At 41.0% G+C, this 16,418-nt stretch overlaps 1 protein-coding gene across 5 annotated transcripts in view; it reads left to right on the top strand.

The window, feature by feature from the left end:
* astn1 (astrotactin 1) overlaps window positions 1–16,418 on the top strand; it is a 452,360-nt gene that overhangs the window by 318,409 nt on the left and 117,533 nt on the right. The gene's annotated exons all lie outside the window — the stretch shown is intronic.

Genomic DNA, 16,418 nt, shown 5'->3' with positions numbered 1-16,418 from the left:
TAAAATACATATGCTTCATGTACGTAGCAACGAGTGACCCATTTAGGTTTTCTAGCAGTAAAAGCAGCGCAGTTTAAAATATGTAATGGTCTGTGCAGGGGGATGTGAGCAGGTTCAGGTGAACCCTTACAGTGCACACATGCAGCAGTGGCGTACCTACCTCCAAAAATATAGAGTTCCATATCACTACGCTGATTTGTTGACAGTAGGGCTCCGACTGATTTCTGAGGATTTCTGTGAAACATCAACAACTGAGGCATACATATTTCATGCTTTCCTCCACACCATTGGAATGGTGATGAGGGCTGGAGGTCCACAGGGTTCAGCTACACTTTAAAGATCAAATCTCTCCATGTCTGTGCAGTGGAGAAACTCTTAGACATGCGGACCTCACTGGAATGGTGGCATCTTGCAAAGCAACATGACCTGGCCTCACCAATTCTGTCTGTTGATTCAGAGCATTGATACTCATTAACAGTAAATATGATGTTGCCATGGATGCAGAGAGTTATGCTATGGGCAACCATCAAATTCTTAGATATTGTGAAGTTGTGGATAATGATCATCTGTCCTCAATTTCCATTTGCAATGGTATCATGTATGGTTAGAAGTGATGACTGAATTTTGTGTTCCCTCTATATATGTGGTGTCTTTTTTCCTACGATTTATGGAAATTTGTATACTGGAGATAATAATCAGGAAGTGTAAGTAGGTAGATAGATTAGTCTGCTTTCCCGATCCAGTTCCTTCTTGAGCTGGATGGATGGAAGGCCATTGTTGATACTTTCATGAAATGGTTGAGAGATGAGCAACAGGCAGAGTGGTGGAGCGCTTTGAAATATGCAAAAAAAAAAAAAAAAAAAAAAACAGATTCAGTTCATCAGCCAGGTCTTGGATCTCCATTTACGGCAGCCGCGTTCCGCCTTTCTGCTGTAGGTACGCCTGTGATCTTCATGGCGGTCCAGTGATTCCCCCCCCCCCCCCCCCCCCCCCCCCCCCCCCCCCCCCCCCCCCCCCCCCCCCCCCCCCCCCCCCCCCCCCCCCCCCCCCCCCCCCCCCCCCCCCCCCCCCCCCCCCCCCCCCCCCCCCCCCCCCCCCCCCCCCCCCCCCCCCCCCCCCCCCCCCCCCCCCCCCCCCCCCCCCCCCCCCCCCCCCCCCCCCCCCCCCCCCCCCCCCCCCCCCCCCCCCCCCCCCCCCCCCCCCCCCCCCCCCCCCCCCCCCCCCCCCCCCCCCCCCCCCCCCCCCCCCCCCCCATAATCTTCACTCAGGTTCTCTGCTGTTTCCCTGTCCACCAATTCCTAAAAGCCTGTTATTCTTGTTTTAACAGGGCGTTCAGGCTGGCTGGTAACAGACTTTTTAAATTAATTTTATTTTTAAGGAGATTTTGTATTGCACTGCTGCTGATTGCTGTGGTTGGCACACGAGTTCTGTTATATTTTTCTCTGCTGTGTCTGTTTTATCAACACAGAAATTGATATAGTCTCTCATTCAGTATCCTCCCATATGATTCACAGAAAGGACTCCCAGTCTGTTGTTCCAGGCAGCACTACAGAGATTGCTTGCCTGCTGCGACCAACACTTCCATTTAACAACTGAGGTGTAGGTGGAATGAGATGAACTGGATTATGATCTGATTTCCCCAGTGGTTGTAGTGCAGTGGATGTATATGCATGTTTTACAATAAAGATAAGGTAAAAGTGTGTAGCCGATCTTGCAGAGATGTATTTAACCCAAACTGTAATTCTTTACTAAACGTCACCAGCATTTTTGTGCTTCAGCCTAACCAAGTAGTTTTGTAGCCTTATGTAAAGAAATCGGCACCCTAAAACAAACGAAAGCAGTGACTGACAAATCTGACAAAGTGTAAAAGTGATCAGAAAAATGATGCTTCACATGAGGACTTGAAGTCCATTCTTCTGTGTGTTTTATTAATGCCACTGGCACCACTTTAACCTCCTCATGCAGGCTTTGTTGCTCTTTTTATGTGGAAAGTGAAAGAAGCTTGCAAGTCATTCGACATGGATTCAGGCCACTGCAAAAGAACAGGCCACAAAAATGTTGGCATCACACAATTTTACAGCCTTTGTTGTGAAACTAACAAATTTTGCACTGTGGACGAACAGACCTATAACACGTTCGGACTGAGGCTGCACTGATATAAACCATTTTAATTAGTCATTTTCCAGCCATGTGTTATGCCATGAGATGTTTAAGGACTATTACAGGTATTTATTTTTATTGTTGAGTTCAAGTGGGCAGCAGAGTGCTGCAGTGTTGCTTACAGAAGCAACGTTCTGGGTTTGAACCTTCCAGTTGGTGCTAGTTCTGTGTTGAGTTGCATGTCCTCCGTGTGTCTGCATAGGTTTATCTGAGTGTTTCCTCCTACAGTCCAAAGACATCAATAGTAGGTAAATTGGTGATTCTAAATTGGCATGAGTGTGATCATAGACGGTCTTCTAGTTTTTTGTGTTTCCCCTGTGATGGACTGGTGACCTGTCATGGCTGTAGTACGGCTCACGGCAGATCAGTCCAATGTCTTACTGCTTCCTCTCCAACTCCCTTTTAGCCGAAATAGCTCATGTTTTATATTTATCAAATTCTCACCTCAAGAAGCCTCTTTTTATTTGTTTCTCCATACATCATTGTGCTAGCCTAGCTGCGCTAGACAACCCACAGCAACGAATTTAATTCTCTGCCAGGGTGGGTCTAGTTACCTCCATAAGGCTCGAGGCTGGATGCTCCTAAAACTGGCCGGACCAATCACCATGAAGTGTAGTCAGAAGGCGGGCGTAACTAAGAGACGACAGAGGCGCGACGATTCTGACAGAAACAACCAGCGCACAATAAACAGTTATCTTTAGACTCGGCTTTGGCCACAGCCCTAAAGATTTGAGCTAAAATTCAGCATGAAAGATAAACAAAGGACGGCACTGAAGTGTTTCATTTGAGAAGAAAGACGTATGGGACTTATGCCGACGGGATATGGTAAATCCTTAATATACCAGTTGGCTCCGCGGCTCCGCTGGTTGGGAAGCTAACGGGACGTAGCCACAATCCGCCGGTGCTCTAGGAACTACGTCAGCCTATTCGTTGCGTGATTGGTTGTATACCAACCAATTGCTGCAGAGGGATTTGATAGATTCTCTCCCTCCCTGTCGAACTTCCCTAGACCTTGTCCGTCAGAAAACATGGGTGTAGCGTGGCTAGGCTATCATTGTGCAGCTGTTTCAGCTAAGTGGGATCATGACTGGCTAGAGTGAATGTCTCAATCACTGCACCTTGCAATTCATATTCAACTTCAGCCAGTGCTTTGGCACGTTGCACTGCTGTGCCTACATAAACAAAAAGCCCAAGATTTGCTTGGAGGGCCCACACAAACTGGAGCCTAATAATTTAAACGTGTTCATTAATAGGGCACGATCAGCTAAACAATTGTGTTCAGATTGGATTTAGTTAAAATTTTGAGGAGTGTGATATTTTTTTTTATACGACTTGCAGAAATCAAAATATAATGGAGTTCTTTTAATTGCCTGCATGTGCATCATAGGTGTCTGCTACAGATTTTAAAAGTGGTAGTACTTGTTAGGGTTTTTGGCCACAAGTTCATTGCTGTCTTATGTGTCCAGGTATGTGCATTTTATGATCATTTGGCGTACATCAATGAAAAGGTTTTTTTTGTAAAAAGAAAATTCTATTTCACCAGAGCATCCAGATGGTGTATATGTAAGAGTATAAATCATTAGAAACAGAGGAAGAAAGAGAGCTGTGACAGTCGCAGTCTTGCAAAGCGGTGGATGCCACTCAGCACAACTGAGTCTACTCAAGACTTTGTTGTTGTCGCCAGTCGGTCACGCAACAGAAAACATGACAACTGCACTAGCAGTTCCCATTGCCTTGATCTGAATTGCCAAGCATGTGGCAAGTACTATGTATGAATGCAGAAGTATTTAAACATGCCAAGCTCTCACAAATGACATTGGCATCCAAACGCTCAGTGAAAGTTTGTGAAGGTCTATTATTCAGATTTCTAAATCACTGTCCACATCTGTTTTTTTTTTTGGTAACACTAGAAATGATCTGATTATTTGCACATTTTTAATTATTTCCTAAGTCAAAACACACAAACATGCCAATCAGGTGGATTTAAGAACAGAAAACCTGCCACAAAAATGACAAATATGAACAACCAATAGAAAATTGCTTCTGTTGAGCTATTCCTTTAAATGAGTTGACATTTGATATTTGATAAGCTTTCAACAAATTGCCTACAAATGTCAGTCATTGCTAAACTGGTTAGGGCAAAAGGACAAATGCTTTAGTTAGCCAACATGGACAAAATGTCAGACTGAATAGTGAAAACAAAAAGGCAATGTAGTGTAGGGGAACAGGTTACTTCGATGAAGTTTTCAAAATCTTGGACTTCAGTACCTCCATAACTCCATTGTACGGTGCATCCTTTTTATCTTTGCCTCTGCTGGAGTGTGTGACCAATCTCTCGATCTCTTTGAATGAATGTTCTGAGCTCTTTTCGCACTTTTCTGTTAATCTGGTTGTGTAGTTCTTTGTCAGCTTTGCCCTTGTGACTCTTTGTAGTGTCCATGATCAATGGCAGCTCAGTAGGGGCTCTTTTCGGTTGCGTATGCTGCATGCTGTACCATGTCAGGTGGTTCGACACAAAACGCCCCTGCACTTTATTTTTATTCATAGTTATTTGTTTATTTATTTATTTATTTATTTATTTACACTGTCAAGTTTCACTGTGCATCTTCACACTTTGTGCTCTCTGCACTTTTACCAATATCTCAGAGTGAAAGTTGTGTAAAAGGTGCTGCTTGTGGTCTATACTGATGGGTGGGCTACTGACTGCATAACTGTTTGAGGAGAATATGATATAATTGTAATGACAGTAGACCTTTTTGTATTACAATATGTTAGGCCTAATGTAAGATGTTTTTTCACTGATATTAGCCTTTTAAACATCTATTGAGCCTTTGTGCATCAAGTCATCCTTTCTGATTTCTTGTGCATAGAGTGGATATATAGAAACAAAAGGATATGCAGTCATTGTTTAATCATTGTCATAATAGCATAGAAGGAAGAAATCTAAACCAACTAGAAGGAAGAGGTTGAAAGGCCATTTTGTTCATGTATTCTGACTTAAGGCTTGAAGAAAAGTCCATAAAACTAGACGAAAAATACCTGAATTAGCATGCTTTGATGTAAAAAAAAAACAAAAAACATTCAGACGTCCCTTTGGCAACAGCATATAGGACTCATTTTCATTAAAGCAGGTTGTGTTTGACAAAACTCTCATGAACCTCGAGTGGGCGTACAGTGGACTTTGAAGCTGTGGTTGCTGTCAACCCCTTCACCCCGAATCGACCTCTGAGAGGCACCACGCTCCTTTTTATAGGGAAACTGTCTGAAAAACTTAGCAGCGTGCTTGTTGCTCTGGATAAGTTGTCACTGTTTATTACTCCAAAAGTAAACTTTTCAGAGAACACCTGCTCCCAGGCAAATGCGGCTTTGCTGATTTTTCCATCTTCGTTTTAATAAAACATTTTTGAATATGTTACCCTGTTTTTTTTTGACTGAAACAAGGAGAACAAGCTCAACATCATCAAGAAATGTCGGTGTAAGTGAATGAAACATGTCTCCAGTGGAAGTGCATGTTCTTTGGAGAATAAAATCAGCAACATGACTTCATAGATGTCTGATCCCCTGCACCAGGCACTAAATCAAACCCTTGAATTATCTAATCGTCTGTCGGTACAACATGGAGACCTACACCTTGTGCTCGTCTACCACATCTCGCCTATTAACTAGTGTGATTAATTGCCTTCTCACACTAACGTGCCAGCTTCCAAAGCAGATCACAGCTACAGGGCCACAGATTGGACAAACGCTGGATAGATGGGAATGTTAATGAGCGCAGCGCCCGCCAGCCTTGCTACCTACCGACTGATGAGGGGAATGAAAATGAGACGCAGGGTAGTAAAAATCAAGACAACATCAACAGAGTAGCGATATACATATTCTGCTGTGGTTTTGTCAATATGTGCTTGAGTGGGGGGATTGCCTGGTAGCTTGGTGCATAGAGAAAAGATCATGCTTTATTCAGTACGTGAACAGAGTTATATTTTCCACCTAAATTAGAAAGAATCCTACTTTCCTCTCACTTTCCCTGTATATACACACACATTGTATCTATGGCATTCTATCCTGCTCTGCCTCAATATTTATCTTGGTTTCTGTTTGAGTTTTTTATTAAAACTCACAAGACTGGCATCATATCTTCAAGTTCTAGCAGAAGCTGCTATATTAACCTTCATTTCTGCCTTTCTTCTTGCCCGGCGCAGTGTGATATTAAACTATGTGCATTGTGATACGATTTGCATGAATAAACAGTCGTAGAGCTAGCTGCACCCAACATAGTCTGCAGTGAGGGATGCAGGAAGTCAGAGGACACTGGATGTTGAATAATTAATTTAAATTAGTAGGTATGTATGAGAGGAGATAAATATTTAATGCATCTCCATATGATGTATGAACAGAGACTAATGAATAGAACTATGGGTCTTTACGAAGTCGGCAAATGGCCTTTTGATCCACTTGTCTCCTTGAATATTTGATTTCAAAGGTGCCACAGATTCCTATCTATCATTTATGTCTGTGCACGACAGTAGATTTTTAAGCTCATGCGTAGGACAAGCCACTTATGAAATTGTCAGTGTTAGACTATTATACGGTTATGGTTAGTTAATAAAAATACCTTTTTTTTTTTTTTTTCCTGAATACCATCTCAGACTGAATCAGCATTCATGAACCAGTTCAGCTGTTTAGTGATTTCACCCTAAAGAATCTGAAAACTTAAAATCCAAAGCATATCTCTCCGATATTAAATATTAATGACTCGATAGAAAACAATCAAAGTTTAACTTTAGGGGAGAAAAAATCCATAATTTGCATTATTTATTTATTCGCTTATGGGCTTCATCGGGGCTGTGTCGGTGTTGATTCCTGCGATTTGATTGACAGTCTGGCAATTAGCAATCATTTAATGTGTTTATCAGTCACATACTCACACTTTTTTTTTTTGGCAATGTGGCTTGGAATGTTTGATTTTTCACACTGTTTAATGTCTCATTTGTTGCCACATTGCAGATCATTTTGTTCTTGACTGTTTCTGTGGTAAACATGATGAGAGACTCGCTGACCATTTCCTCTAGGAGACACAAAACTAGTCTCACATATTACTTGAAACCGGTTACAGTTGTCTTGGCTTGTGCTCAGCCGCAGGATACAGTGATGGTACCCCTGCAAACTAGTGAACTGTTTGAGTGGAGCCGTTTGAAAAAAGAGGTGAGCAGTGTCATTAAAATGTCTTGTTCAACAAAAGAGTCAAGAGGGCGTGCGTTATTGCATGACCCAAATCTTTTGCAAGACTTGACATTTTCGGCATGGATGTTGCTGCTCTGAGGTTGTTGTTTCCATTCGTAAAAAGCGATTTTGAAAATGTAGCACATTGATAGCAGAAAGTACGGGAAAAGTTGCATAAATGTGTTATAGCAGGTGTATACCCATAGTCTACATCGAGTAAGTCAGACTACATTGAGCTTGCTAAATATATCTTTATATTTTCTACTGTCCACCTTTTAATGGCGCCAGCAAAGCCAATGTAGGATCACTTTAAGTTAAGTAGTGACTCAATATTGCTCAAAGGAACCAATGGTTAAGTGATTGTAATTTAGTATTAGCCCTGTGATAAACTGCCAGTGATACTACTTCTTCCCAAAGTGAACTGGGATAGACGAGACCTCTATTACCCCTATGAGCTAGATAATTTAAAAAAAAATATTCTGGAATTAAAGCATATAGAAAGTGTTAAAAGTCATATATTCTGGTATGTACTGTATTTGCCACATAACATTAGCATTAGTCCAGAGAAAGTTCAAAATTATGTCATCATTCCTACTTAGCATAAACCTACAAAAAAGTGGTCAACATTTAGACCACTTTTTCTGAAAACAATTATTGGCTATTGGTTAGACTGTTATGGCTAATGATTCATGAATGCTAAAAACGTTTAATGCAAAGCTGCCACGGTTTAAATTAGTTTTTGCCGTCCATGATTGAATTTTAAGCCAAGTCCTATTTATTTAATTATTCCGTATCACTTAGGTTCACATAGTTTTAGTATTTTTAAGGGCCATTTTATTCTCATTTCCTCACAGCACAGTGTAAATGGTACAAACTTGAGAATTATGTGCATTGCTCCAAGGAGCCACCCTGCCAAACAGATGCTATCTCAGTACACTCCAAACCTCAAATACATAAGTTGACATTCTGGATTTGCTTTTAACTTTCTGCCTCATCACATTCTGGGAGAGGTAGTCCTGCACTATCATTTTGAAAAAAGTGCTGGTAGCTATCATTGCTGTCACATCACAAACCGGTTGGTGCTGCTTCTCTGCAAGTTATTAGAACGCTCCACATGCTAGACTATTAAATCGTTTCGTTAATCCCATGTTTCCCTCCTTTGCATTTTTCCTCCTTCTGTCCATCCACTTTCCCTCCAACCTTCCTTTACCATCCCCATTTGCATATCCTCCTCCTGCTGACCCTATGAAGAGCCATAAAGAAGCTGTTTCAGCTGTGGATCTCCCACAGAGTTTTTCTTGCAGCATATAACTCAGTATATTTGATTCTCTCCAAGGCTTTAATCCCTTATTCCCTCCTCTTTTCTCCAACGCACATCCTTCCTCCTCTCGATCAGCCCCATCCAACCTCCTTCCCTCTTGTGTCTGCATTTGCATATCCCAGGTGTTGTTGGCTCATTGATAGCCGCACTTCCTCCCTAATGCTATATGTCCACTGTTGCTGTCTTCTTGACTCCTGTCAACTGTTAATGTTTCAGGAGGGCGACCCGCAACTGACATTCCTTCCTTCCATCCCCTGGAGGTTTTTTAACCTTTGTCTTGTCCTCTCTGTCTTTGTTGCTTCCTTTCTGAATTCCTTCACTGCCTCTGTTCCTCACTTTCTCTCCTTTCTTATTCATCATCCAAATGCTGCTATTTCCCAAGTGACCATGTCTCGGGGCCTTTCGAGCCCGGAAGAGTTGATGAGATGCTACTCGCGGTTCCTACGAAAAAAAAACTATCCCACATCACTGATTTACACCGCGGGCATTACTCCCATATCCTCTCACCTTCCTTCCTTTCTTCATTCCACCGAAACTCCCATTGAAGCTTTCAGAGTTGCTCTAACCTCCACACATTCGCCCTATACTCCCACCTGCTCCTGTCCACTGAGTGATTACATCTGTATGCCACAGGCATGAGAGGGAGAGAGTGTGTGAGAAAGGTAGAGCATTGTTTTTTTGTTTTTTGTTTTTTTGTTTTTGGGGGGGTGTACGATGCAAGTTCACAAGAGGAAAGAATGGATTGTGCAGTAAGAGGGGGAACGAACGTAGAGCTGTGAAGAAAGAAGAGAATATTACAGTGAGAGGAGGAGCACAGAAGGTGGTAAACAAGAAATGAAAGGACAGGGTGAGAGTGGTGAGAATAAAAAAGGAAGTAAAGGAGAAAACAAGGAGCTGTAGACCAGAAAAAGCAGAGGATAAGGATGAGGGAGGAAACATGTGGATGGAAAATAGGAAAGGGAAGATAGGAGATAAGCAAAATGGAAGCAGAGACGATGAAGGATAAGAAAAGATAAGCAATTTGAGGAGGTGATGAAAAGCGAGGAAAGGAAAGATGAAAAAAGGACAATGAAGAAAGGAATGGAAAGTGCAGGACTGGAGAGGACAGAAATATGAGGAAAGGAAAGGCCCAGAGGAGACAAACTGAGGGGTTCAGAGTAAGGAAGCAGTGGCTCTGAAACTATAAGTAGGCCAGTGGAAATTTCAGAGAAATTGATTAGCATTCAAACAGACATCGCGGGCTGTGGGGGGTGGAGGGGGTGGATGAATATTTATCAGAAAATGCCTTCCGATGGCTGGCGCACAGACACGCCCAAAGGCTGTGGGAAGAGAGTGATAGACAGAGACTGAAACAGCAGGACAGAGCTCCAGAAACACAAAGAGACAGAGAGGAAAAAGGCAAGTGTTGGGGACAGACAGAGGAGAAGGGGGCAAAACGGAGTGACAGACCCAGAGTGAAGGGTAGAGCCGAGGGTTGGGTTCTGGTAACACATCCACAGGCTGGACCCTGCAACTCTCACACCACTAGTTGAACAGATATCTGCTGTAACCGGCTTCACCGCACACAATGTCTCATAGCACTGTTACCACCCATAGCTGATGTGTGTGTGTGTGTCTGTGTTTATTACTTTCACCTTGCCCAGGGATGTTTTGTTGTATTTTCCTCAGCGGCATCCCTCTGGTGTGTCCTTGCATTAATTAGTCGGATTCAGCTGCACATGGCTAGATGGCAACAACCAGAGCACACAAACCAGTTCTCTGTTCTAACTTATATGTGTGTGTGTGTGTGTGTGTGTGTGTAGATATGTATATAGATATATATACATATATAGATACAGAGATATGGATATATAGAGATATAGATATATACAATACTGTACATTTGAAAAATAATAACCTTTTCTCTTGTACTGACATGATATGGGTGTCTTGGTTAGATTACACAAAACAAATTATCAAGCTCCAGTTCAAAATGAGCAAATTTATCTCAACTTAGGCCGATATTTGTGTTAAATCCGACACTCGGTAGCCAGGGGTATTTCCTTTTTTTTCGGTCACCAGAAAATGCAGCATCTTTTTCTTGTTGGTTATTATTTTTGCAGTAAAATTGGTTTATCTTGGCTTTTGATCCCCTAAAGTCTTGTTATGCAATCCCACTCCCCAACACCCGCACAGTTCCCAGCACCCAGAACGGCTCTGTCGCTTGAGAAAAAGTTCTCATTTGTAACCTGCAAACTCTGTGGAAGAAATTTCTTTTCATTTATCACAGAGAAGCAGAACTCAAATCTAACATTTTCGAAAAAAATAAAACGTCACATGTTTATTAAGTTTATCTAACAAATAAATTTGTCCACTGAGGATACATGTGATATGAACAGCCCATTTAAAAACCTCTAGTCTGAAATTAGTATTTCTGTTCCAATGACATATATGTGATCATATCATGCTACTTTTACTGACACAAATCGAAAATCGGTCCATCCATTTTTTTACAGCAGCATTTATGTTATGCACCAGTGTGTGTCATGCAAACAAAGAGCAATTAGAGTTTCCTTTTAAAATGGCAAAAAGAATACTTCAACCAAATTAAAACTATTCCAATTCCAATTTAATTTGTTTTCCTTGTCATGTAGATTTGGTTGATTTGAGCGACGTAATATCACTGCAAATCTAAGGATAGAAACAATTCACTGTTTAGGAGCTAAACTGACTCAGCAGGAGGCCATTTGAAATACAGATATTTTTGTCAATACTTGAGGAAGTAGTTGCGATTCATGGCAAGGAAAATGTGTTGGGAAAACTAGAATTACATGATGCACTACAGCGATTTAGCAGAAGACAAGATCTTGGGCAACCCTGGTACACGACACATTTGTAGTTGTCCACTGATTCATTCCATAAGGCTTATAAAAATTTTAGGGACTTTAGATATTTAGATTCTCATCCATTATGCAGCACCATCAGGGAGGTGTCTGGCTGGTCCCATGTTCATTCTACAGCACAACTGCAGCCAGAGTCATAAAAATTGACAAGAAGCACAAGACATGTGCAACACTGCTGTGTCGAGTTCTCCAAGTTGCTTTGAACAACCTTCTTGCCCAAAAAAACAACAACAACAATATGCCGAGGAGAATTGGTGCTGTTAAAAAAAAACCAAAAGGTGGTCACACCAAACACATGGAGGACATAACTGATGAAGTCTCAGAGTGACAAATTGATGTGTTTTGTGAGATATTTGATATGTTATAGACATTTACTTGTGCTGTTAATCACACTAGCAGGTTGTGTACTCTTCCTGAAGGGGGCGAGAACAACAGCATTCCATTGGTTTTCAGGGCAAAAACAGTCCATTTACAACAGCCCTAAACTACAGGTTCTACATTCACTGTGAAATGAACCATCTTTGCAGTACTTTAAGTTGAAAAACTGAACGACGCACCGCAGGGACATTTGAGACTTTGATTAATTTGCTGAAAGGGGCACAATCTGGGACCTTTAAAGCTCAGTTTACTCTTGTCTACTTTAAGAACCTCTCTTCAGACATTTTTTCTTTCTTTGATGCTCTTTTATCAGACATGCCTTTTCTTTTCCATTAATGTTTCTTTTAGAACTTAAATTAAATTCACATTTTCATGTGGACTAGGAAAGCTAAGAGCTATTTTATAAATCCAACATTCACCAGTTTGACCACAATGATTTGCAGCTATGCAGTCTTTTCTCACAGAGGGTAATAGTTTTTTAAATTGCACTTCCTTTCATATATCAGAAGAAGCAACTTGTTGGTTGAAGAGGTCGCCTTTTATGGAACAATTTGCCAATTAATCCCACCATGAGAGAAAAGGAGATGTGGCAGGTGTTAAAGAAGCCTGAATAAAGCAAGTGATTCATGATGGGTACCACTGATATATCACTAATGCTGAGTTATGTACTGTAAAGTGAATGCTATACTGGGGCCTGTGAGACTTAGTAAAGACCTGACACTAAGAGTCTGCTGGAGCGCATCACAAAATTAAAAAAAAAAAAAAAAAAATGCTTGTAACAGTGTTCATTATACAAGTTTAATTCATACATTCTTTGCATCTGCACTTGTCCTTTCACTAACCCCTCTGACTTCAGTATATTGTATTGTCCAGAGTGATACTGTGGTTTTAGGAGCCAAAGTTACCATCTGCTGGTGGCTCATTTCAGAATATTTAGTTTGCGTTTGGCAGCGGATGTGTATGCATGTGGATGATGGAATGTGCCAAAAGTCCAGCGTTTCACTGTGTCACTGTCTTGTGTGCTTTCATTTTCCAAAAGTCCATATACTCTACTGCATTGGTGGAACATGCGTGTTCAACACTGTCCAATAAACTTCCAAGTAAATCTGGGAAACTGTGTTGCGGATATCGTAGAAACTTGTGGAAAGTAAAGTTTTAAATAGTTGGGATTCGGTGTTAGAGCCTGCAGCCATTAGTATCTGTGAATGCTGACATCAAGATGTTCACATCTACACAACATATGGTACTGTTTGTCATAATTATCACTTCAGAGACTTCATGGAAGTGTTGATTTCATCAGCAAAAGTTAATACAAAAAGAGCCTCATCTCCCAAAAATCACCTCCCTGTCCAACTAAACTGCACTCTCAGTGACACCTCAAGGGAAATGTCTTTTTTCTCAGATTTCATTTGTTCGTGACTTTTCCGAAAGAAGTTTCCAGTCAACATATATTTACCACTGATTATTGTACTACTGTCCTTTGCAGTTAATCAATCACATATTAGATGATTTAAACCCCAAATAATTAGTCTTTGTGCCGAAACCTTTGCTGTTGTGACTCAGTCTGTCTGCTCAGTGCCAGTGATCGTCTGGCAGCTTTGTCAAACATGTATTCAAAAAGTCTTCAAAAAGTTTACAAGAAAGAGTCTACAAGCAGTCGTCAGAGTGTGATGCGAATAACTTTTTTTCAATACAGAGCCAATACAGACCAAACATGAGCAAAATCTCGAGATTTTAACTGACTACACAAAGCGTTACATCATCTTTTTTACCGATGCAAATTCCTTCTAAGCTCTCCTCTTCCGTTCTGGAAAGCCACAACCCGTCGTCTTAAGATCCAATCAGGATGCACGTGTGCAAGCATGTGTGTGCTCAGCGTTCAGTTATCGTCTCTGCTGCTATGATGTGTGATTTCATTTAAAATCCCATACAGTGAAAACACATTTTTATTGGGTTTTGTGGTTGTTTGAAACTTAGAAATGTAAAGTAAATTAGATCGTTTCAAAAAGTAGACCACCGCCTCTTTTTTATTTCTGATAGGCTGGCATTATTTCTGCTTGGCTCAGCGTAACCTAGATTTCAATTCACAAGTGCAGACAAAGAGAGGGCATGAACTTCCTGTCTTGTGCCTTTTACGGGCTCCATAGGCTTCCGTTGGGTTGCCACTTTTCACAGGATTATTTCATGTACTCATAACGCCAGCTGACATGTTAGGTCTCCAAATCCTGTCTTTGTTAGTTTTAAAGTTGATTCACATGTCCCATTTGTCTAACTTTATCATTTGTTCAATCTTAAATTCCACAACAAAGAAAAGAAAGCAAGTTAAAACAAAACTTGCATGTAAAAAGAATGTTTCCACGTGTGACCCAAGATGAAGAAGTCCTGTGATGGACACTAATAAAAAAATGGTGAGCTCACCTTAATCTAGCACTGTTAATAGCCACCTGTGGAGAGAAAAAACTTAAATGTGTTGAGGTTTTAGACAATCATCTGGCATTCTGTGTCTCAAGGTTGGTTCTACATAGTAGCAATTCACCAAACAGGCTTTTTAAAGCCACTTCAAAGCTGTTTTTATATTAGTATTTTTTGACATAATAGCCCTTTGTTTCATTTATCCAGCAAATGCTGACAGAGCATAAAGGAATTGCAGACAAGGTATCACAGACCTTGTGGCTTTTCTTTTTCCTCGACAGGTTTCGGGGTTCTTTCCTCTAATCAAAAAACCCAGTGCTCTAATCCTCAGGCTGCTGCTGGCTTACTTAGCTTGTCAATCCTAAAAGCTACTCATAAGCTGAAATAAATGATCATGTCAAGGCTTTTACTGTCTGGAGATTCTCTTCTGTGGCAGTCTTTACAGTCCGTCCTCACACGAACTGACAATATCGTATATTCCATGCCGTAAAATGGGCTTTTTACATTCAGCAATAGCAGTCTAGATGGTTTTGTCCTTTCAAATCATTATCATTGAGAGGAGGAAACATTGGGTCCCTCATCATATGGAATTGGCTCTCTGATTAAATGAGCTTTCATCTTCTCCTCCTCTCGTCTTCGTCAGTGTGTGTGAGTGAGTGTGTGTGTGTGTCTGCAGTCAGATCATCTTCGTTATGAAGTCATCCGGTAATGATGCGAATCACATTAGATGAATGGATAGGCTGACTAATCGCATAAAGCCTGTTAATTGGATGCATATTGTCATGGCTAACTGTTATAGCATCATAAAGTATCTGAGCTGAAGAGGGTGGCACTGCTCTGAGGTTGCATAAGCAGCACTAACATGGGGGCAAATAGGCATGACAAATAAGACAGGAAGGAACCTACAGGCCTTACGTCGAGCCCCATCTCTGCCTGTCACCTCTCTCTCACACATCAGTTCCCAATAATCATTTTTAATTCCAGGATCGAAAGCGCTTCCTTCCTGCCACTTCTCTGCCACTACCCACCTGGGGCAATTTCATCAGCCTTTTCTGCTTAATTACCTCAAAGACACTGTCAGTCTCACCTAATTATAACTCAATTCTCAACATTCTGTCTCAGAAGGGTGGGCTCTGAGTTGAATCCAGCTTATTTCCATGACCCCTGGAACTACTCCTACATAATCAGAGCAGATGTCAAAAATTAGATTTTGTTCTGACCCTGAATGCTGATATTCTTATACACTACCAGTGAGAAATTTCAGAACGCAGCGATTTTTCCTGTTTTTTCTTGAAATTCAAGTAGTTCCAGTCCAATAAATAGCTTGAAATGGTACAAAGGTAAGTGGTAAACTTCCAGATTTTAAATAAAAGGTAAGGTTGCCGAAAACTGAAAAATAATGTTCATTTCAGAATTATACAAAAAAGGAACAAGAAAGCTGTTCTGCAGAAATGGAGGTTGATCAAGCCTTGAAAGTTGGTGCGTCCAAATCCTACAGGTGTCCCAGCTTTTCTTGACTACTTCCAACCCCCTCTGTCTGTATCAAAGTATTGTTAGAACACACCATGGCGCTGTACTCTCAAGAGCATTATTTGAACAGCATTGTACTGCAGAAAGTAGTGTACCTTAGGTAAGAAGAACAAGAAGGTAAGTCATGGAGTGACCAGCACAGTCTTGAGCTGGTTTGGGATGAACTGGACAGAAGAGTAAAAGCAAACTAACCTACAAGTACCACACACTGATAGCAGCAGAGTTGGGAAGAACTTTCTAAAGAATATTTAATTTCCATTGTGGAAAGAATGCCATGAGTGTGTTCAGCTGTTATATCTGCCAAAGGTGGCTACTTTGATAAGTTAAAAGTTTAGAATACATTTTGTATATGTATATAATTGCATGCATACTAATATATAGTTTCATTGTTTATAATGTCTCAGTGAAATAGTGTTGCAGTGTATACAGTTAATCAAATGTGAGTAATTAATGTACTAGCAGTACATCGTTCTTGCTGAATGATATGTAGACAACATTAGCGCTCAGAGCAGTGA

The sequence above is a fragment of the Acanthochromis polyacanthus genome, chromosome 9, assembly GCF_021347895.1.
Source record: "Acanthochromis polyacanthus isolate Apoly-LR-REF ecotype Palm Island chromosome 9, KAUST_Apoly_ChrSc, whole genome shotgun sequence".
NCBI lineage: Eukaryota > Metazoa > Chordata > Actinopteri > Pomacentridae > Acanthochromis > Acanthochromis polyacanthus.
The sequence above is the reverse complement of the archived record's forward strand: the minus strand, read 5'-3'. Positions and strand labels throughout refer to the sequence as shown.